The sequence below is a fragment of the Grammomys surdaster genome, unplaced genomic scaffold, assembly GCF_004785775.1.
Source record: "Grammomys surdaster isolate TR1022 unplaced genomic scaffold, NIH_TR_1.0 126198, whole genome shotgun sequence".
NCBI classification, from domain to species: domain Eukaryota; kingdom Metazoa; phylum Chordata; class Mammalia; order Rodentia; family Muridae; genus Grammomys; species Grammomys surdaster.
The window spans coordinates 1,434,367-1,455,471 of record NW_021621003.1 but is presented as its reverse complement, the minus strand read 5'-3'; the positions used below and the strand labels follow the sequence as shown (position 1 = coordinate 1,455,471).

The window sequence follows — 21,105 nt, the reverse complement described above, 5'->3', positions numbered from 1 at the left end:
TAAAATAATGTTGACGGTAGTATGATGCAGCTGTCAAGCATCAAGCAGTGGGAAAGTTTTGTTTTGTTTTTCCCTGAGACAGGGTTTCTCTGTGCAGTCCTGGCTGTCCTGGAACTCTATGTAGACCAGGCACCTCAAATTCACAGAGCTCTGCCTGCCTCTGCCTTCTCAATGCTGGGATCAAAGGTGTACTTCCATCTCCTGGGTCCAGCTAGGAAGTTTTGCACATACTAAAACTAAACAAAATCTGACAGCTTTAAACTCTATGAGTACCTAAAACCAAAATAGCCAAATTCATTTTAACTCTATAGATAAACCTAGAAACAATACATTATCTAAAATATATTCAATGGTTCATACATGCACCATTTTATTTTCTTAAGAAGGTAAAAGTATCCTTTCTGACACTTTGATATTATCATTGATATAATTTTTATTACTATCAATCATTATGTCTGCTTTTATTAACAATGTCAATTGCCCATTTTAAAACAGTATTTCCATCTTGACTTATAATTGTTTTTACCAAGCTCATAAAAACCAGCAATTGAGAGAAAAAAAAAAACTGATTCTAGTCTGTCTGGGGTTCTCAGAAAGGCAGGTCCTCCATTGTATGCTATGACAGGGAGGGATTCATGGGAAGCCAGAGTCTGGCTGATAGTCATCCTATGCTGCAGCTGACAGCAACTGACAGTCCCTAGTCCTCAATCAAAACCACTTCTCTTGCCCTGGGCGGTCCTTAATTTTAGTTCATCTTCTTGTACCTATTTATATGATAGCTCATTAATTGCCTCAGAGCAGAGAAAATGTTTCCTTAAAGAAGGTTAAACAAAGAGTTTATTGACATAAGTGAATTGGTTGAAGAAAACATTATTAAGTAAAAGGCACTTATTTAAACACCAAGTTAATCATTTAAAGGCAAATTACAGGTCATATCTCCTCCTAAGTAAATAATGTTAGCCAGTAATGAGATGCCCATTTCAGATGAGGCGTTCACTTTCAGAAGTGGCTGCTGGCTGAACAGCACCTTGGGTTTCTGAGTTGTTCCAGAGTCTATCATTCAGTCAACACTTTTAAGTTTTGGTATCTTGACATAGGAAACACAATCCATAAGAGAGTGTCGTTTTCCATTATATGATTAAAGAGATATTTAAAGCTCTCATCCCGGCAGAAGTGAAGATCTCCTCTCTGAGAGGAGCTGCCCGGACAGTGTAAGTGGATCTGCTTCCGTCACTAGTGCCGGTAGCTGAGCTGACCCCGCGGGTGCGCGTAAGCACCATTGGTGTAGTCCTGTGAAACCAGCCCATCTGTGGACACATTCTCGATGTGATATGGGAGCCATATGCAAAACCACACCCGTCTCTCAGAGCTCTTTGATGTAAGTTTGGAAGGTTAAATTGAAACATACAATGTCTTCACCAAGGCTGACTAGTATTTTAACTTTGTATCTTACCCATTTATTGGAGGATATCCCAGCTGTCCACCGGCTCCTAGCCATAGACTTCTCCATGCTGCTGTGTTTTCAGCAGAGGATTGTTTGTCCCACTGCTGGGCTGGAATTTCTACTCTTCTGAATACTATCAGAGGTCCACACTCCAGCCGAATTAACACTGATGACAATGGCTTCATTTCATACAGTTTAATTTAGAACGAGTCAGTGTGAGGAAGTTCAAGGTTAGCTAATGAAATATGACCTTAGCCTACTTAGATGAGTCAGTAGATCCCACTTTAACAAAACAAAACAAAACAAAACAAAACAAAACAAAACAAAAAACATTTTTCCAGTGAGTGTTATTGGTAGTTGCATTGTGATTCTGGGTCCAAGAGAAGGGACCATCATGTACCCAAGGTTCCCCTGTACTATCTGGGGAGAAGAACAGAGCCAAATCATATCTTCCCAGAAAATGTACCTTCTGCCTGGTGGTCATCCCAGGCTGAGAGCCAGGATATGAGGCAAAGGGACCTGTGCACACCTGTTACCGCCCCCTTCACAGACATCACTCATGAGGTCATGGGCAGCTGACGACGCCTCACGGTGGCTGAAGTCCAGGCAGCTCTGTTTACAGTTGCTGGTCTGGTTTAGGTTTGGGAAGTAACTGTCAAAAGGGCAGACTTTTCTTGAGTTTAGTCTTGATGTCTTCTGCCATGGTGCTGACTTCTAATGCTGCCCCAGAGCAGCAGGGGCTCCATGGGACTCTTCCCAAAGATCCAGATCCTAGTTTTTAATCAGAAAAAAATGTAGATATTTGTGGCAGAGATGATAGGTGGAAAAACCCTTAAAATGGACAATAATTTGACTTCACGCATAGATTTTTGTTTGTTTTTGGCTTTTGGTTTTGGTTTTTTGAGACAGGGTTTCCCTATGTAATAGCTCTAGCTGTTCTGGAACTTGCTCTGTAGACCAGGCTGGCCTCTAACTCACAGAGATCTACTTTCCTCTGCCTCCAGAGTGCTGGGATCAAAATCATGTGCCACCATGCATAGTTTGTTGTTGTTGTTTTGTTTTTTGTTTGTATTTTAGTAAAAGTTTACATCTAATTTATCCCTTCCTCCCTCCCTCCCTCCCTCCCTCCCTCCCTCCCTCTCTCCCTCCCTCCCTTCCTTCCATTCTCTTCCTCCTCCTCTTCTGCTTCTTCTCCTTCTGCTTCTTCTTTCAAGACAGGATTTGTGTGTGTGTGTGTGTGTGTGTGTGTGTGTGTGTGTGTGTAGCTTTGGCTGTCCTGGAACTTGCTCTGTAGCTCAGTCTTGAACTCACAGAGATCCATCCACTTGCCTCTGTCTTCCAAGTACTGGGATTAAAGATGTATGCTACCATTGCCTGGTCCAATGTGTGTGTGTGTGTGTGTGTGTGTGTGTGTGTGTGTGTGTGTGTGTATTCCACATGTATACAGGTGCTGTTGGGAGCCAGAAGAGGTCATCAGGTCCCCTGGAGCTAGAGTTACAGGCATTTGTGAGCTGCCTGATGTGGGTGCTGGGAATTGAACTTAGGTCTCCTATAAGAGCAGTGTTCTTAATTGCTGAGTCGTCTCTCAGCCCTCCATCCAATTTCTTAACCTTTCTGTTTGTTTTTGTTTGCTTTTTGAGACAGGGTGTACTATATAGCCCTGGCTAGTTTGTAACTATGTAAACCAAGTTGGGCTTCTAACTCACAGATACCCACCTGCCTCATCCTCTTCGGTGCTGAGATTAGAGATATGCACCCTGTATCTGGTCTCTCTTAGCCTTTCTAGATTAGCTATTCTTGCTGTCACATCACTGTCTTGAATTTGTGTTTAATGTCCACTACCTGCCCCAGGTAACATGATGTTTGAAGACACAAATCTAAATTCATGCTTTTTAATCCTCAAGATACTGTTCTATGTGAATCCAAACTAAGGTCTTCTTGCAATACTATAGTATCTACCTTTCTTTTCTACTTGTCTCTGTGGTGTTCTCACTCTGACACAGTCTCCACCAGGAGCTCTGACACTGTGGGGGCTCACAGGAGGTCAAGGAATGGGTTGGTATTCCTCTTATGTCATAGCTGACAGAAACTGACAGTCTTCACAGAGAGAATGTGCTATGAAAATGTGTACATCAGAAAGAAAATAAAACCCGCTTCTCTAAGTGGCCAGTGGACAACTGAAGTTTGTACTGGGTTAGAGCCAACTCGTTCTTTTAAAGATAAGAAACGGAAAAGGAACCATTGGCTCAAGTCATGTAGTACAGCACTCATTTACTTCCTGGGAAATGCAAGGGGATAAAGTAAGACATTCTGGTTATTTCAGGGCCTCTCCCCTGCTCTCCCTCTGCACACACCCCTCCCCAAATCAGACATTTCAGAGTGAGAAAGAAAGGCACTTTGTGTTTAAGGTTAATCAAGTTTCAGTACATTTTTTTTTTTAACAAGCTAAAATCACAGTGATCTTTTATTGTTGCTCTGATGTGTGGCTGTTGAAATCCTCAGCTGTGATAAATTAAGCTACTTATTAATCTAATTATCGTACATTCATCCTCGAAACTTTCATGTGACTTGAAAAGGCTATTCAACCTTTTCCCTCCCCTCCTAGAAAGGGCTCAACCTTGCACCAATTAAGATCATTCTGAAGTAAGGCTTTAAAAAGCTTTCCCTAATCACCCAATGGAACATGGAACAGCAGAAACTAACTCAGAGCGCTGGGAAAAAGTTGAGCATTCTTTTCTGTCTGCCAACTTTTATGGTTTCATTGCACTTGGAGGAAGACTAGATTTTCCTATTTGGATGTTCTTTCTCTGACCTCCAAATAAAGTCCGTGTAATTACTGAGCAAATAAAGTTGCAGCATGTGTTTTAAAAATCAATTGCCACCCTTGGGCTATAGAAACGTAACAATGCACAGATTTGCTGGAAAACGCCCAGCCCCAGCCATACGAACTAAACCCTGTACTGTATGTGCACAATGCAGAAGTTCTGACCCCTAAAGCACATATTTACTATGCAGATTTTTAAAAAGGGTTTCTGTTAGGACTTATCCATTGATATTAAAATGTCCCTGTCCTAATATAGGTTCAATTTAGGATTAAAAATATGTTGCAAATGTATCATATCTTAAACATCCATTCATTGCCAAATGCCTCACTTCTTTTTTCCATAAATGAGCGCATAAATGGAGCTGTTTTACATTCAAATTAAACTAGCTATTAATTTGAATGCAAAGCAGCTCAACGTACAGGATGCAATTTCAATGACAGGTTTACCCCAAGACGGAAAGCAGGGAAAGAGTCAACATGGGGAAGTCCAGTAACTTTGTCCTTTGCTCTTGGTGCCTGGCAAACTTGCTCACTGTGAACAGTTTTTTGAAGTGAAGATTAAAAGAGTGGAATTATAAAGTATAATTACATTTTATTGAAACTCGAGAAATCAGAAAAAAAAATTCAGCAGGAAACTTTTAGTGAAACATGATGTGTTGTCATTATCATTAAAAGATAAAAGTTCCATACTGTTTTTATCTGTGTATTTGGAAGAAATCCAGCCTTTACAGTTATGCAGGAAACAAAAACCGGGGAATGCAGGAGTAATTATTAAAACTGTGTGATTTGTTATCTCAGCTACTGTCTTTCCAAACGGTAATGCGATATCAGCAGCTGCAGACGGTCGCTGCTTTCCTCTATTAGTAAACAAGTGCTTTGGAGACCTGTGTGGGGCACTTTAAGCTCCCTACTCCCCAAAGTGCTGTCAGGCTTAACTACTAATCCATGGTATTTCAGAGCACTGGAAATTCATCTTTATAAAACCTGAACAAAAAAGGGAAAAAAGCCTGGAGGGTATGAGCTCCCTCTGGTGAGACAAATGACATGTTCATTTATTAATGAAACAATAACCCTGGAAAGAGGATCAAAGCATATCCCATCCTCACGTTACAATCCCCAATTTTCTCAGGCCAAACCATTTAATTGAGCCATGACAATGGAATACTTAATTGTTGCCTTAAAGTTTTGAAGCAGCGACTTCTTCAGCATCAGTGTGAATCTCAGGATTATTATCCAACCATAATATAGTCAGACTAGAGCCGGTGGAATATGATTCACCCCACGTTCGGGAGCTCAGCTGGCAGAAAAGGTGTTTCTGAGACGCGCTTGCAGTGGGCACTGCAGACACATCTGGCTGCATCTTCACCCTTGGTAGGTGGTTTCCGGGTGATGGATGAACAAGACTCAGGTTGCGTCTGGTCCGGAGAAGCCAGTCCCAGGATTTGGAAGAGCAAAGAGTCTGGGACTTGGAAGCATAGAGCCAGCCTGCTCTGGAGCATCTGCAGTGGAAATGGCAGCCACCTACTCTCTCTCTGGGTTAGTCAGCGCCTGACAGTGTTCCCACGTTTAAGTACAGTTAAGATAATAACAAATGATGGTCTTGGAGGTGCAGAACTGTAATTCTAGCCAGGGAAAAAGGGTCACAGGTTTGAAGCCTGCCTGAACTACAAAGAGAGTTCAATGCTAGTTTGGGCAACTTAATAAGTGGGTTCTAAAACAGTTGCGGGACATGGGGATATACCTAGTGGTAAGACCCACTAGCTTCAATCCTTAGTACTGTCCAAAATAGATGAGTGAATGAATTATTAGCTAATAAATATATTGACCTTCCATATAGCAATTCTGGATTTCATCAGAGCGTTCTAGTTTTGTTTTATTTTATTATTATTTTTTTTGCACATATTCAGTACCTTTTTATTGTTTTATATGACTGTACTGTTTTTCAAATTAAGTCAGACTTTCAGAGGAGCTGTAAGATATGGAAGTTGAAGTGTCAGAAAGTGCTTCTTGGTTTATTGGACAAAAAGAGCTGTGAAGATTTCATAAGTAGTCTCCAGGTTACTCAACCTTTCTAGGCCAGCTTGACTCATTCTATGGCACTGCTGTGAGTTTATCAATGGCCTTTCTGCTTTACATGTTCATGTTAATTCCTCGGGAGATCCATTTAGTCAATGAAAATCAGTGTACAGAAATGAAAGCTGCAAACAAACACAACTGCTCTCTTTCTCCCTTCCTTTTATCATTTATGTATGTATTCATCTGCCTATCTATCTATCTATCTATCTATCTATCTCTATCTATCTATCTATCTATCTATCTATCTATCTATCTTTGTATATATCTATCATCTATGTATGTATCTATGTATGTATCTATTTATCTATCATCTGTCTATCATTATGTATATATGTATGTATCTATCATTTATCTATTATATATCTATCATCAATCTATAAATCATGTATGTATGTATGTATGTATGTATGTATGTATGTATGTATGTATGTATCTATCTATCTATCTATCTATCTATCTATCTATCTATCTTTCTATCATCCATCTATTTTTTGAGACAAGATCTCAAAAGTCCCAGGATGGCCTTGAACTCAATAGGTAGCTCAGGCAGGTGTTCTCCACTACACTTGGCTTCTATAACACTGGGGATAGAATCCAGGGCTTCAAGCACCCAAAGTCCTATCTCCAGTCCCTGTATCTAAGTGTTGGAGTACCATTTGTCTTTACCAGGCCTTACTGTGATGTAGAGTTTATTTTAGATGATTTTTTATTATCTACAGCTAGGATCTTTCTGATCTGTTTTGGAGCTAACTTTATAAACTTCTTAGGTTATTAGATTTACCAGTGTTTCATTTTTGAGACAGAGTCTCACTATGTAGCCCAGGCTGGCTTCTAACTCCTAATCCTTTTGGCTGAGTGCAGGGATTATAGATGTATGCCATCACATCTGCCTTTAAAATATTTAGGAAAGGATGAAGAACACTTATTTCGGTTTATTTTTATTTTTAATTATGTGTATGTGATTTCCAGCACGTGAGTGCAGTTGCTGGAAGAGGCCCGAGGTGTCTGATTCCCCTGGAGCTATGGTTACAGGTGGTTGTGAGTCACCTGATGTGGTTGCTGGGAATTGAATTCAAGTCCTTTGGAGGAACAGTACATGCTCTTAACCACTGAGCCTTCCCTCCAGCCTTGAAAATTTACTTACTCTCTAGGGATAAGATCGAATTGTGTAACAGTAACTGGTCTTGAACTTACTATGTAGCCAAGCCTGGCCTGATTTGCTTGCTTTCCTCTTGAGTGCTGGTATTATGAGTATACTTCACCACATCTGGCTAGATATTTATAAAGAAATTTTTAGGATGGGTGTGTCAATGTACACCTTCAATCCCAGTACTCAGGAGGCAGAGGCAGATGAATCTCAGAGTTTGAGGCTAGCCTAGTCTACAGAGAAAATTCCAAGACAGCCAGAGCTACACAGAGAAACCATGTCTTAAATAAACATGCCCCCCCACACACACAAAGAAAGAAATTTCTATGATAAAATCACCATTTTCAAAGATTTGTATTTAATGCTAGATGTAGGGTATGCGGCTGTAGTTTCAGCTCTCTGGAAGCAGAGGCAGGAGGATTTCCTGAGCCCATGGCTTGAAGACTAGCCTAAGCATATACGATGTACTGTCTCAAAAAAAAAGGGAGGGGGGAGGGGGAAGAGGGAGAGAAAGGGAAAAAGGAAGAGAGGGAGAGAGGGAGAGGGAAAGAAGGAGAGAAGGGAGAAGGGGGAGAGGGGAGGGGGGAAGAGAGGAAGAGAGGGAGAGAAATCTTCAAGAGATGGGGAGGGGGTGGATTGAGAAAGATAGAGATAGATGATAGATAGATAGATAGATAGATAGATAGATAGATAGATAGATAGATAGCTGCTAGGTATATAGAGATAGATGGCAAAGATAGAAACTTTTGTTTTAAAAGTTTTCTGCAGAATGATTGAACTATACATGGGAGTGATGATTCTGAGCTCTAGAAGCCTTCAGGAGAACAAAGTCCTATTAGAGACTAGTCTATGAAACAAAGGGAATACCCCACCAAGAGAGTCATTCACTTAGGGGGACCCCCACCAAGGAGTCATTCATCAAGGGGGACCCCCACCAAGGAGTCATCCACCAAGGAGTCATTCACCAAGGGGGACCCCCACCAAGGAGTCATTCACCAAGGGGTACCCCCACCAAGGAGTCATCCACCAAGGGGGATCCCCACCAAGGAGTCATCCACCAAGGGAGTTTGAAATAGGTCTCCACCTGAAGCTCAGTTGTTTTCCTCATTCTCCCCTCCCCCACTATTCTCTATCTCTAGATACAGAACATTTATGTTTGAAAATATGTAGCTAGGATGGGCTCTTGGGTTTGACACACACGTGACTGTGACACTATGACACTGGTGACTTAACCACAAAGTTTCAGCCAAATCAGAGCTGAGACAGAGTCAAGAGGTATACATCTGCAGAAAGGATGTATCTTCCTGTCTCCTTGGGCCTGCCTAGCTAGTGTTTATGTCATTCATGCATCCATTGGAACATTTAGCCTGTCCATGAGCCATCCAGTAGCAGGGATTGAGGCAGTATTGTAGGTATGTCATACATAGGACAACAGCTATAGCTGGGATTATGCAAAGCTTTGCAAGATCAGCATAGAGAATATAGGGGAGGTAGGGAGACATGAAAAGAAGATGACTACGATGAAGGCAGAACACATTCCTCCTTCAATAGTGTTTTTGAAAACGGGTAAATACCCTTTGCTTGAGGAATGTTTAATTTCATAGCGCCCAGTCAGCATGCGGTACATCATCTACTTAAACAACACTGGATCATGTAACTGGGTAAGGCTAGGTGGACGGACAGGCTCCCTTTTGAACAGTATGAAGAACAGCTAGCAGATGAACTGTGGATTTGAATAATTAGAGTTCTCATGATATAGTCAAGGAAGAATGGAAGTGGGACTTGGACCTTTTGCTTTCCATTCTAATGAGAGAGCTCAGCCTTGGGGACCTTTGGAATTTCCCATCTTTATGAATTTTGCTTCATGAAGAGGGAATTCAGCTCACTTTTAGAGTTAATATAGGGAAAAGGACAGATATTTTAAGATTCCACTTATACGAGGTTCCTAGAATAATCAAAATCAAGAGCCAGAGATCGGAATGGTGGTTGCCAGTGGGTGGTCAGAACAGGGTCCATGTTTCCAGGTCTAGAATTGCAGTTTTGCACAATCCCAAGAGTTCTTAAGACAGGTGGTAGTATCAGTCGCACGGGAATGTGACTGTGCTTAACCCCCAAACCTGTGATCTAAATGGTTAAGATAGAAAACTCACATGTACATTATCAGAATTAAAAAGGCAGGTAGAGTTCTATGAGTTTAAGGCCAGTTTTGTCTACACATCAAGTTCCAGGCTAGCCAGGGCTACAGCGTGAGTCCTTAATTCAAAAACCAAACCAAAACAAACCCCCAAACAAAAACAAACAAACAGAAAACCCCAAACAAAAACAGTACCGTCCCCCAAAACTTAATGTAAATAAACAAACAAATAAAAATGGGTTTAGGAGCTTGGTCTAATCAGCTCTCCTTGGGAGGCTGAATCAGGAAAAGAGCAAACTAAAATCTTCCCAGCACTACAGAGAAAATTCCAGCCATTTTGGGCAATTTAAAGAAACCATGTTTCAAAAGTAAAAAGTAAAAGGAGGGACTAGGAATATAAGGAAATGGTAGAGTACTTAGGACACATGCGGTTCTAGGCTCAATTCCCGTCAGCACACATGCAAGCCTGAAGGTACTGTTGTTTATTTGTTTGTTTGTTTATTACTAATTTTGTTTTGTTTTGTTTTGTTTTGTTTTGTTTTGTTTTTTTGAGACAGGGTTTCTCTATGTAGTCCTGGGTGCCCTGGAAATTGCTTAATAGACCAGGCTGGCTTTGAACTCACAGAGATCCTGTCTCTGAAGCATGTGTTATACCATAGCAGTAAGCAATACATTGTCCTCTATACTCACAGAGGGAAGCGTATTGATATTCTCAGTAGGTTTTTTTTTTTGATTGTTGTGGTTTTGTTTGTTTATTTGTTTGTTTTCTGAGACAGGATTTTGCTGTGTAGCTCTGGCTATCATAGAACTTGCTCTGTAAGTCAGGCTGGCCTTGAAGTCAGAGATTCTCCAGAGTGCTGGGATTAAAGGTGTGCACCACCATTACCTGGCCCCTTGATAGAATTTTAAGTTACATGAAATAACTACTATATATAATCACATTGAAGAGCTTTTGCTTTGTTTGCTTTTTGGAACAGGATCTCACTATGCATGCAGCCCAGCCCAGGCTGCACTTGAACCCACGATCTTCCTGCCTCCAGTTTTGGAGTGCTGGAATTACAGGCATACACTACCATGCCTGGTTTGTGAAGACCTTTACTAAGAGTAAGAATGGAAAAACCCACTTTTTCTTCCTTGTTTACTCTGTCACCCAAGTCACTGAAATGAAAACCATATTAATCCTCAAGTAAGTGTGAGGAATAAAGTCAGGACTCTTTTATAATGAGTATTTTGATATTTTTAGAATTCTGTACAATATCAACTTTAAAGGCAGAATACATTTTATTGCTTTTCCTGGTATGTCTGGCATGCTTTAAGGAGTAAGCAACCAGTGATAATGTTTCTCTTCTGTCTCGACTAACAAATCAGCTCTCGAAATGCCTTGCCATGAATTCAAGCCCTATATTTCTGATTTCCCCAGTGCTGATGGTAACGAACAGGATCTCCAATGATATATGCAACCATACTCATGTCAGGGCCAGTATTTCTTTGTCACGTTCTGAAGGCAATGTAACACGGGGATAAAGGATATGGATTTTCCCCCCTAGGCTCTGCTTGGTACATGTTCATTTTATCCATGCAGACCGAGGCTTATAGCATCGAATATTTATAAAATATCTAAATAGCTCCCAGGAAACTAAGACCCATTTAAAACCAGGCCAGAAATCTTTATTTAAAAATATAAACCAAGATACTGTGTCTATTGCCTACTGTCTTTCTAAACAGAAATGAATCATTGCCCAGTAATTGCTGAAATGGTTGCCAAGACTTAAATGATAAAGCCTCAATGAAATTATTTTTTAAAGCTGAGGTGGAGGTTTATATTTAATATCATTAAAATTATCTATAAGGAAAAGAAAAAAATTAATATTTGGATAATAGTACACTATTTAATTTAGTGCATTTAAAAGAATAAAGAACATTTTCTTGGTAATTTGACTTTTTAACTGGTGATATATGCTTCTGTCATATTTAAGGGGTTCAATGTAATAATTCTTTAAGTAGTAATGAACAATAAACAAATTCTACTCTTAGTCACTGTCACAGCACTTTCTACTTCATTACACACATGATTGCATTAAACAAATTAATTTTGTTAACTATGTACATAGCAAATACATGAACATAAATAGCAACACAGTAAACACACACATTAAACCTTTGCATCTCTTTTTTTTTTTTGTTTTTGTTTTTTTGTTTTTTCGAGACAGGGTTTCTCTGTGTAGTCCTGGCTGTCCTGGAACTCACTCTGTAGACCAGGCTGGCCTCGAACTCAGAAATCCGCCTGCCTCTGCCTCCCAAGTGCTGGGATTAAAGGCGTGGGCCACCACTGCCCGGCACCTTTGCATCTCTTAAGTTCTGATTGTACTGTGCTATGAACTTCTATAGGTACTGTGTTTAATTCAGAGGGGGAACAATAGGCAATAATGTAAGTAGTAAGCCTTGCCATAGACATTTGGCTTTGGGAGAACAAAATGGCCCCCACAGTATGTTAGTGGAGATCTGGAGATATTTTCTATCATTTTGATTAGCTTAAACACCAAGTGTCTTAACCCCTGCTGTACTTTCAGAATACAAGTGGTGCATTGAAACCTGATAGATACTGTATAGTACTTTATTTAGGTACTCATTTATTATTTGTTTATTATTATTTATCTTAGCGATGAAAGAGTAAACATTCTAAATTATTTCCAAATAGATAGAACACACTTATCACAGATACACAGCGCTTTCAGAGATCTGGAACCAGGTCCTGGAGCTGTTTCCCAACCTCTGGAACTAGGCACGACCTTCAAGAGGAACAGCCTCAGGAAAGTGAACAGTAGCTCTCCAGCACTCCTGCCTAGCTCAACGGCAAGGCAAAAACCCAGGAGCTTACCCATGAAACAAAATTCCTTTTTCAGACCAGACAGAAAGCACTTGGCAGTCTTGAGGAACAGCTGCTTGCTGGTAGAAGTATATGATAATAAATTGAACAGGGTGAATATCCCTAAGAAGAAATATTTAATTATCCCGCTCACCATTAGGAGGAACTTCTGCCGCTCTTCAGGTTATTATACAGTAAATAACCATTTTTTTTCTAAAGGACAGAGCTGTTTTAATGATATGACAATGAATGCGTAATTATTGTGTTTGTTAGGAAGGAATCACAAGACAACAGACTTGATACCGCCGCTCTGCTCAGTGCATCTTAATTACTTTTTCACTTATTTTGCATATAAAAGCTATTTGCTAATTGTCTTTGCTGTAAATATGCAAAATATAATTAGTCATTCATAATTCTTTATGTGTTATCTAACTGTACATTTGTTTCTGAGGAACATATATTAAAGTGTGAATATTTGATGGGATTTTGTGTGCGTGTGCGTGCGTGCGTGCATGTGTTTTGCCTTTTAAACAAAGTTTTAAGTAAATATTTGGCACACGACAGTCCCAACCCTTTTTTAAGGAAACTTTTGCTACATGAAAAATGGAGGCTCGAAAATACGACATTATGAGTGAATGCCCCAGTCTGCGGAGTTTTAAGAATATTCTGTCTTGAGGGGCTGATGACGACATGAGGTTCCTTCTTGAGCTTCAGATGGGTCTAGTTAACCTCTGTCCAGGTAAGTCTTGAGGCATTACCAATTTCAACGTCAGCTTTTGTGTAATTGCCTGGACACTGACCAGAAGGAGACAAGCTTATAAACACGCTCCAACAGTCACTTATAACCGATCCTAATACATTGCTTTTATCTGTCTCATACTTTGGGCCAACACTGTTCAAATGTAAAATTTTAATTCTGTACTCCATAAAAAGTCTATGTAAATTGCTATAATGGGAAGTTTGTTTTTAAATTGTTTCTTATAGACTACATGGGGGTGTCTTGAAGTCCACAGAGGTTTTTCCTGGGGACTTTTGTCATTTCACAAGGAAGCCACACAGGTTTCTGATCTCAGGATATCTTCTGCATTGGTTGGAAACAGAATTTAGACAAGTCATGCCCGCCCCCCCCACACACACACACACACTGTGACTCCAAACAAACTAGTGTTGCAGGGTCTGTCCTCATGTGCTGAGCTTCGGTTGCAGTGATTGAGTAGTTAACTTGGACCACGTGTTTTCACACTAGTGTAGCCATCAGAGGCACCAACCAATGATAGGGCCACGTTTCTCTTCTCACTCGTCTCTATGAAAGCCTGGCAGTCTATCCTGCAGATGCATATCACATTCCACTTTGCTCAGCTCATACACTGGATTTACTAACTGGTGGCACTGTTAAGCCTATGTCAGGACACCTCTGTTCACTCCTGCCTCTTAACCAAAAGCAGCATCCTGTGAAGATAAAGCTAGGTAGGATCTATTGTAAAGCAGAGCATTAACTAGAATGCAGCTATCATATCAAAATGAGAACATACCACTGCCCTCTTCCCCCCACTAGACCCTCAAGACGTCTCCCAATGACGGGGTCTAATAGGGGAGCTGATGAGAATGGAACTCATGATCCAAGGGAGGGGTGTAATCCTGCTCTGACATTCTGTAGTTATTTATGTTTGGCAATTCTCTGTTTTAAATGAACATATATAAAGACACAGTGATAGGAGGTTATGAATTTAAGAGATCTGTGAACCCGCTTTAGAGAATCGTGATGTGAATAAATCATCATGACTCCTCTTTACCAGAAAGACATTCCAAAACAGCTTTAAAGAAAGCTTTTTCAACCGTCACTTGCAAAACAATTCACAACTGTTATGTGTTCTTGCTTTCATAGTGAGATTTAATTTTTTTACTTTCCCTCTACAAGAGTTAAAAAGACTGCCCCTCCCCCACTTCCCCTGTCAGCTTTCCCCCTGTCCCAAGTAAAAATACATGCTTCAAGCGGTATAAAATTCCAGTCTTAGGTGTGGTGTGCTATGGTGACTGATTGAGTCGGAAGAGGTTATAAATGGAGACTATCATGTAAATAGAGGACCATTCCATCCTATCATCTGAATTAATAAAATACCCATTGGGAAATCCTTACAAAGAAAACCTGTCGTACCTTTTATGTGAATGTTGATAGCATTGAGAAGTTTCAAGAATTAATACTCATTCATGTTTCCATTTTCATTATTATAAAAAGCGCACACAGGATTCTCCATAGTCCTATAGACTGAAGCATTCTGAAGTGTCAAATCTATAGGATGACAAGGACAGGACATTGAGTATGTTTAGGAAGTGTTACTCATTGTGCAAAAGAGGCATTTTAGAAGAAGGAAAAAGAAATTCTAATTATGCATCTGAGGAAAAAAATAAACTGTATTGTATGGTGCAGTCTGCAAATATCTAAAACATTGGAACATTCTAGATTTGCCTTCAGCGTGACAGGATCAGTCTGTTCTCCTTTCTGAGAAGTTTGAGAGGGTAATTACTTGAGGGGCTTTTGGTCTTTTAAAAATAATCCTTATGAAGTACCTATTTCACAAAGAACCATGTCGGAATAATAAATGCAGTCTTCCCAGGGCGTTATGCAGGGTGACATTCTGAAGGCTGAAAGGCAAGAGTGACTGAAATATGCACACGACAAGAGCCCCCAAGTGATAAAGGCTTCCTCTGAAAATTAACCCCATCAGGATTTTGTTCTTCCCAAGATTCCAGATTTTTCAAGTAGCATTTTTCCAAAATACATGTCAATTAAAGGTCTTCTTCCTAAGATCTAAGGAAGAAAATATTCCTTTATCGTGGATTCTGGAAAAAAAATGCAGAGCATCCTTTTGGCCTGGCTCAACTAACTAGATCTCAATGTTCGTTCCTAATATTGAGACACTCAAGGGATGGGATGGAAAATGGCTCAATGGAATTGTTTTCATCATGTTTATACATGTGTCAAAATGTTAAATAAAAATTCTTAAGACGGAGAGCCAATGAGATGGCTCATCAGGTAAAGGTACTTGCCTACAAGCCTGTGTTCAACCCTGGAACCCACATAGTGGAGGAAGAGAAGCTACCTTCCGCAAGTTATCCTCTGATACCCTCATGTGTGCTGCATGTGAGCACATATACACTCAAACACACATACAAATAAATAAAAGGTAACAACAATCAAAGGAAAATTCAGACACAGTATCTTTCAGCTAATTTTGTATGACTGTTAAGATGGTAGGTCTACGTGTATTCTTTAGCAGTCAGATACACATATATTCATATAGTGCACACACGCACCACCACCACAACTACCACAAATGCATATGTATTCCGACCATGATTTGATATAAGTCTATCAAATAATGAAATTCCCAATGACAACTAGTATGGCCTATATTAATTCTTGCCCTTTCATTTCCATATCATTTGGTAATTAGAATTTGAAGTCAGGAGACAAGAGGAAAGTTATTATTTTCCTTTATGTCTGAGGAATGTTTTCTCTTTCAGAAACTTTACCATCTCTTGAATGTAATCAATTTCTGTCATGTGGTACTGTTCATCTGTGTCTGAAAAAAAGGGTCTCTCATGATCATCTGAAGAGCGAAACCTAAAATATTCTACTTTCTAAGAATAAAAACAACACCTTCTCTTGCTTAGACGGTCTTTGCCTTCCCCCAAACCTCAGGGGGCATGTGCGTGGAATTATCCACCAAAGAAAGAAACAAACAAAACAAACACTCCTACTCCTCATTTGTGTTTGCTTGGCTCAATCGTGAGACAAACAACAGTCTTTGGTTGTGGCTGGCCATGAGTCTGCCGGTTTGAAATACCTTAGTCAGGAGGAGTACCACAAACTGAAGCGAACAATCTCTCACAAAACATCTGCAACCATCTGACCCTGGCCTTAACCTTTAAATCTATCTTTTCATATCCATCTCAAAAGACCTTGTCAATGGCCAAGGAGACTCAAGAAAAGGATTCTTCAACAAACAAAAAAAGATACAGAGGAAATTCAACCCAGATTAGGTGGCAGAAGATAATACAGTTTGCTCATTTTTATTCTGCTGCTCAAACCGGAGTTGAATTCATTCTCGTTCTATCTTTATTCATGTTGTTTAAACATAACATTCATTAGAATTGTGAACTGCAGCAGATAGAAGAGAACAAAACTACTCGCCAAATTTGTTGGGCATCTGTTCCCACTAGAGGCGGCCCTTTGCCAGCTCCGCATCATGTCGGTTTTTTTCCTCCTGAATTCATTTCAAAGTCATCCATCAGTTTATGAACTGTTTGATCAAACTTGTCATTAACCAAGTGAAACATTTAATTTGTATTAGCAAAAATGGGACAAATAATTAGTATGGGGATTAACCATTGCACTTTCTTCCTTTGGCATTTTATATTTATCAAACCTATTCATTGTTGATCAAACTTTTTGGTTTCTCCAGAAATGATGGGGATATTTTAAGAGAATACTTATGACCTTGTGGTCATTAAACAAACAAACCAAATCCATACCAGTAACTGGGCCTTGTAGCTGCTAACATGCCGTCACCACCTTCATTAAGATGAGAACAAACCAGGAAAACAATGAGACTTGTAAGAGCGTGATAATTGTGCCTACATTAAATATCTAAGGGATTGTCTCTTCTCTCTTAGTTTTCAGTGCTGGAGACAGAACTCACACTAGTCAAGCACTGTACCTCAGAGTCCAGGCCCCATCCCTATTTTCAGTTTTGAATAACACTGACATTTCATTGTGACATCTAATCACACGCTAACAAACGGCGCATAGGACTGACCGCACAGAGCTCTCCTCTCCTCACGTTTGCCTGCAATGTCTATTTCAGTTTTTCTCCTCTAAATGGCTGTTTATATAACATACGAATTTGAGATGGGAGCATGACTGGTGGTTAGGATTTATGCTCTGAGGAAAACTTAAATCATCATCTCGTGCAGTTGTATGACCATGACCTCATGGGCACTTGTCGGTATAGTTATGACAATTTGTTAATGAACTGTTTTTTGTTTTTAATTGCTTACTTAATTATAGAGCCACAGCATAATAGCATTTCTAATTTGTATCATAATTGCATGCAGAGATGAAATGTTGCTGTCTATCATTTGCTTGCTTCTAATCATTTCTTGTTCGTGGAAAAGTTTCCAAAGAGATATCTTCTTAAGTATGATGATCTGGTACCAGCTATCTGAAATGTTCTTCCCTTAAGCCTGACTGTGATTGTACACTAACTTTAGTCTCATCTGACTCACTGAATTTGCATACAATTGTACATATAACGGTATATAAATATGCTTAATGAGCACTGACGTGTGCCCTGGTTTCGGTAACATAAAGGTCATAAATATAAAAAAATAATTGCTGTTGCCTACATAGAAATCATTAGCATTTTTGACATGCTTGATTCTAACGGTCTTAAAGAACACTCTATAAAAATAGCTCACTGAAAGGGTGTGGCATTTGCCACCCAGCTGAGATCGTGTTTCAGCTGCTGTGTAGAATGTGTAGCTCTCAGCATTGCTACCGATGGTGAGAACTTGATTTTGGTGTGTTACTAATTCATCAGGTGAAATGAGGCCCATCACTCTTTCACGATGCTATTATTAATCCGAGAACACTCCTTTCTTAGCATGAGTCAAGTTTGCAAAAGTCAGAGAATTTAGCCAAGTCTCTTGTGAGATAAAAGATGGCGGAGAACTAAGTTTTAAAAAGAGAGTTGTGGCAGAGGCTACTGTGGTCTTCATGAACCTTTGTCTTCAGTGAAGTTTCTTCTTTACAGTTTACAGTTGGATTCCATGGAAAACTATATTCAATGCAAAACATTAGTTATAGGCCCAACAGCCGAGTTTAAACCATGCATAGCCGAAGTACATTTTCCCCCCCAAAATACAAGTATGGGCCTGTTCATTGTCACCTACACAAAGAACTGAGTCCTAAAATCCTTTACTCAACTAAATTCTTAATAAGTAAACTGAGACTAACCCTCTAATACCAGATTTGTTAAACAACATGATTTAGGGCCTTGCTATTCATGCACCTTGTAGGACGAAAATGACTGGGGAAGCTAGGATCATGAAAGAGTCATTTTATGTAGCTGCTAAATTCCTCTCAAATCTCCTTGCAACTTAACGAGCAAAGAAAGCTCAATGTGTAATGCCGGCTAATGTGGTTTATGTAGAAAATAGTATCAACCTATCTTTGTAGCTTATCTAAGCCAGGATAATACTTTTAGCCTTTATAGTAGACCCAACTCCAGTTTTTCAACTCTTGACTATGTACTTCCTGAAACCCTTTTCCAAAGAGTTAAATTGGATGTGAAATCTGTACCAGGCTATCCAGCTGCCTTTGTTCTAAGTCTCGCCAGCCGAGCCTTGCCTCTCTATCACTTTCATTGCGTTCTGATTGAGCTTGACAGTGTGACAGGAAAGCAAAGGGGAGCGATTCCAAACTGAATGAGAGTCTTTTTCAGCCACACAGCAGCCTCCTCCTTAGCCCCTAAGAAAAAGAGGTAACAGATGCCGAGAGCAAAAGCATCCCCCACAAAGTCCTAACTTTGATGCGGGCAGAAGAAGAAGAATTAAAAAAGAGAGAAGAAAGAAAAAAAGGAAGACCTTGAATGGAACACAAAGGAGGGGAAATGGGAAAAAATAGTACTGGAGAGTGAGTGGGGGAGTTATGGAGCTGGTGTGCACTTAGGAAATGATTTAAATCTTAGGAAGGGGGCTAGCGTCTTCAAGGTTTGCTCTCTGAGGTATGGTGTGACTTGTGTTATATAAAGCCTGAGCAAGAGCTGATTGGCGATTGTGTCAGCTTAAACAGGAGGACACTCATGGAACTGAGAGCTGTCCCTTGGTGGAAAGTAAAGTTCCACAAATTACTTGGGTGTGCTTTGGAGAATTGACCTTTCTGACTGAAAAGTAGCAATGATAAGTTTTATTTCAATAGTTTCTGGAGTCAACCGGGTTGGAACATCACATTGTCTGGTGTTGGTGTCCAGCCTTGTCTAGGAGAGGCTTCTCTGAGAAGCAGCTCTTGGAAAGGACCATGGTAGCATGGAAACATGTACTGTATGATATAACATCGAGGCTGGACTTGTCTGTCTTACATAAGACAGTTTTCTTACTGTTTTGAGGTCTTACTCTGTAACCCAGGCTGGCTTTAAATTCATGATCTTACTACCTTAGTTTTCCTGGTTCCAGAATTCTAGGAGTTGTGCTTAGCACCTTATACTAGTATTTTCTTACAAAGGAACTGGCTGACAATGTCAATATGTATGCAATCTGTCTTAATTTTTGTCACAAGAACACAAATCAAAGTAGACAGGTTCTATCTAAGTGGATGGGAACACTGTGACATTCTGTGGGGGGTTCTGAGCCCACTGTCATAAAGAATGGAAAAGAGGCAAGCCTCTCAATTCCTAACTGAGCCCTCAGGCCAGGAGATAAAATTCTGAGAACTAATGGTCACATTGGGGACATAGGTAAAGGGACAGCAGTAGCTCTTGCATTTCTCTATCTTTTCCTTTATAGAGAAAAACAATTAGCAAAACTCAATAGGATATAGAGGTTGCTCTAGTCTGTCTTTGAAATACTCAGGAAGGCATTACATAAAGGACTATGGCTTAAATGCTCTTCAGTGGCTGGTGAGCTTTGTAAATGTTCCAGGGATGCAAAGCTCAGTGACATGGTAAACAAGCCCTACAGTGCCATCATAGGCTATGGTGATGCCTCTCTGTGGTGTGGCTACAGATAACTAAAGTATTAGCCTTGATTAATAGCCAAGATCTTGGTTACTGGGTTTAGTTAATTTTAGCAGCACAAGGAATTTTCAAAATTCTTTATATGGGCTTTCTTTTTCTTAAGAAATTTATGGCTATCTTTTCTTTTTTAATTCTACTGTGCATTTAGAATACATTTTTTCTTTTCTCTCTCTCTTTCTTTCTCTCTCTCTCTTTCTTTCTTTCTTTCTTTCTTTCTTTCTTTCTTTCTTTCTTTCTTTCTTTCTTTTTTGATTTATTAATTTTATGTATGCCAGTACACTGCCATTCTCTTCAGACACACCAGAAGAGGACATCAGATCCCATTACAGATGGTTGTGAGTCACCATGTGGTTGCTGGGAATTGAACTCAGGACTCCTGGAAGAGCAGTCAGTGCTCTTAACTGCTGAGCCATCTCTCCAGCTCTGTTTGTCTTTTCTTAACTTTTACTTATTTAGTGTGTGTGTGTGTGTGTGTGTGTGTGTGTGTGTGTGTGTGTACAATGTGTGTACCGTGGTAAGTATGTGAAGGAGGTCAGAGCTCAACTTAAGGAGTCAGGGCCCTCCTTTGATGACATAGTTCCTAGGAATTACATTCATGTTGGGGGCTGGAGAGATGGCTCAGCAGCTAAGAGCACCGGCTACTATTATTCTAGAGGAAATGAGTTCATTCCCAGCACCCACATGGCAGCTCATAACTGTCTGTAACTCCAGTTCCAGAGGACCTGGTACCCTCACACAGATATTCATGCAAGCAAAACTCCAGATAAAACTAAAAATATCTTTAAAAATACATTTATGTCATCAGGCTTGACATCAAG

At 40.0% G+C, this 21,105-nt stretch overlaps 1 pseudogene; it reads right to left on the bottom strand.

Annotated features, from left to right (window-relative positions):
* Window positions 1-1,887: 1,887 nt before the first annotated feature.
* On the bottom strand, window positions 1,888-2,147 carry LOC114613243 (annotated as a pseudogene).
* Window positions 2,148-21,105: the final 18,958 nt, after the last annotated feature.